This window comes from Microtus ochrogaster, unplaced genomic scaffold, assembly GCF_000317375.1.
Source record: "Microtus ochrogaster isolate Prairie Vole_2 unplaced genomic scaffold, MicOch1.0 UNK38, whole genome shotgun sequence".
Taxonomy (NCBI): Eukaryota; Metazoa; Chordata; class Mammalia; order Rodentia; family Cricetidae; genus Microtus; species Microtus ochrogaster.
Window position 1 is genome coordinate 2,079,659 of NW_004949136.1, and position 3,077 is coordinate 2,082,735.

At 41.6% G+C, this 3,077-nt stretch overlaps 1 pseudogene; it reads right to left on the reverse strand.

Moving 5' to 3' along the window:
* LOC101991152 overlaps positions 1 to 3,077 on the reverse strand; it is a 67,334-nt pseudogene that overhangs the window by 18,195 nt on the left and 46,062 nt on the right.

Below are 3,077 nucleotides of genomic sequence, written 5' to 3' on the forward strand. Positions count from 1 at the left end.
TCAGGATCTGGGGTCTCACTGCTCCCAACAGGCACCAAAGGTTCATCTCCGACTGGGCTGCCCCGAGGCAGGTTTCTGTATCGTGTCCTTCGTGTCAAGCCAAATATCCCCTTGTCTACTGGTCACACTACTTCTTGGGTTACTTTAGCAATTCTCATGACTTGTCTTCAAAGTCTTGAAACTTTGGATTCACACGCACGAAAGAACGATCATCCGCACCTTCCTTGCCCACCGAAGTACTTCTTGAGCAGATGAGTTCATGTTGAATATCGACATGGAACCATCTTGTTAGTTGCATACACCTGGTTCTCTTCCAGGGCTTCCAAGCTTGCTCTTAGCCTCGTTAGTGACTGACTGATGTGACCAATTTCTAGCACTCTGATCCTTTCTGCTTTAGTCCAGTTGTTCCTTTCACATCCAGCAAGATCTGCCAGAGAAAACTGACGGTAATTTGTACTTTTTCCTGTAAGACATTGTCTCCATCAGCATCCAGGGGAGCTTGGACGAGTTTGACACCGAACATGCTGTGTGAACGGCTGGATTCTCTATTCAAATGGGTGTTAACAGTATGTCTCTCTTTCTGACCGCTCCACAAAACTTCAAAAGCCTCTCCCATAGATTCCACTTCTACTTCTGTACAACCTGAAGCATACAGATAGCGGTTCTTATCTTCTCACAGTATTTTAGATTGTAGGAAGTTGGACTGGATGGGATTAAAACTACACCTCTCCCAATAGAACATCTATAGAATTATTATAGATTTCAATGTAAGACAAATACACCATAGACACCATCTTCATCAACGTCTGCTTTGCAGAATTCTCGTGCATTTGCAATCTCTGCAAACCTTGGATCTGCTTGTTGCCCGCTAGGGGGGAATCTTTGAAATGGCCATGGCTTCTCTTCTCCACTTTTCTAATACAGCATCAACTTCACACTGTTATTTCTATGCTGTCCTAGCCCTAGATTTAAAAACACAATGGTTTGCCAGGAAGGACCCTGTGCTGTTAAATCCTCATTTTCAAACAAAGAGGAAGCAGGCTTCCGTACCCCACAGAACCTGTCATTCTGTGAGCTTGTCCACTTCCGGTAATACCATACGTAAACAAAAGGCCATTATTGCCATGAATGAGGTCATCTATCAATGGACTAGCCACAACAATGAAAAGTTCCTTCTGAGCCGTGTGAGTGCCAAATACCTGCTTAAATGAGTTCTGAGTCTCCTTATAGACTGCATTCCTGTTGGGTCGGCAATGCTCAGGAGTATGGGGCTACACAGTCTGCAAGTTTGCATTGTTGGTGACTTCAATACAACATTCTGATCAGGGAAACTCAGTGGGTGCACCCTCCAGTATACCCCCAAATCAAGGGACTATTGGATCGCCATCTAATCTCATAACTTTTTTTGGTTTTGTTCTGACCTTTTAACAGCTTTTCTTAAGGTACAAATATTATCTCAAAATCTGTACGATTAATATATATTTTAAACTTTTTATCAAGATATTAATGGTCATATGGAGTACTAATTCTAGATAAAGGCTTCCCGTACATGATTTTGGGTTTGAGTCTCTATCAGTTTTCTGCAGTGAACCATGGCCATGCCTAACAGTGCTCTTGCCTCGATTGCTGACAGTATGCTGTCCTAATTGGACAAGCAGGACACAAAATATGGTGACTGCCAAACCATGCCAAGACAAGGCAGGACAGTCCTTCGAAACTCCAGATTCATAGAAAAGTTTGTCAGTTATTTTAGGCCATTAGGCTGAAGATGGATGCACCAAATGTTACAGAGGAACTTTGGGTGACTGTCCAGGCAGCCAACTGTCCATCATTTCTCACATTTTCTCCAAGTCTCTTGCTTATATGCCCTGCTTATACTCAGTTAACATTATTTCCCTTACAGGTTTCTGAGGGAGTTGAAGACTAGATAAGTTTTTCCTGTTTATCATACTCAGAAATAAAATTTACTAAAGAGATGTAAAGTATATAACATTGAGACATTAAAAGATAATTTTGAGTTGGTAATGCAAGTTAAAATAGAAAGTAAATAAGGTAGAACACTTTGGAGTCACTAAGATAGGATAGATAATTTGAGCGTGTTCTCTGAATTTTTCAAATGCAAATGGATTAGACATTGTTGATGTACTTATTGCCTGTATATATTGTAGATAGTTATTATTATTATTGTATATAGTTTTTCTTATATTAGTTGCAACCTTTTTATTAGACAAAAAGGGTAAGTGTGGTGATATTTTGTTTATGATCTAACAAATAAAGCTTACCTAAATATCAGAGTACAGAGTTAGCCACACTAGTTAGCCACAGAGGCCAAACAGTAGTGGCACACAACCTTTAATCCCAGCACTCAGGAGACAGAGGCAGACTGATCTGTTAGTTCAAGGCTACCCTGGGCTACACAAAATTGATACAGTCTAAAAGAGAAACACAGAGCCAAGTGGTGGTGGCTCACACCTTTAATCCCAGCACTAAGGAGGTGGAGACAGGAAGGGTTATGACTGGGTAGAGAAAGGAATATAAGGTGGGAGGAGACAGGAGCTCAGAGCAGTCAGTCTGAGGCTGCCTTCTGAGGTTTTGGTCTGAGCATTGATAAAAGTGAGAATTCTAGTGGCTGGCCACTCTGCTTCTCTGATCCTTCAGCTTTTATCCCATAATAGCTGACTCTGAGTTTTTATTAGGAGCAATTAAAACTCATGCTACAGAGACCATGAGCAATTAGGAAGGAGCAACTAACTCCATGAAAATTCGACGAAAGTCTTGGTGGCTCTTTCTGTGGAGATGATCAGATTGGGAGCTGGTAGGAGAAAGTCCTCACCTCAAGACTGCCTTGGGCTAGCACCACTTAGAGTCCGGAGAGGCTAGAGAACCCCTGAGAAAGGACATTCTTCAGAGAAAACACTTGGAGAAACTGCCCAGTATCACAGATTCTGACCACAGACCTCAGATCAAGACATTTATTTCATGCTGGTTTGGATTGAGCAGAAAACCTCCCACACCCCTTTGAAGGGGTTTCCAAGTGTTTCTAATACCTGATCAATGCATTCTACATTTTTAAAAAA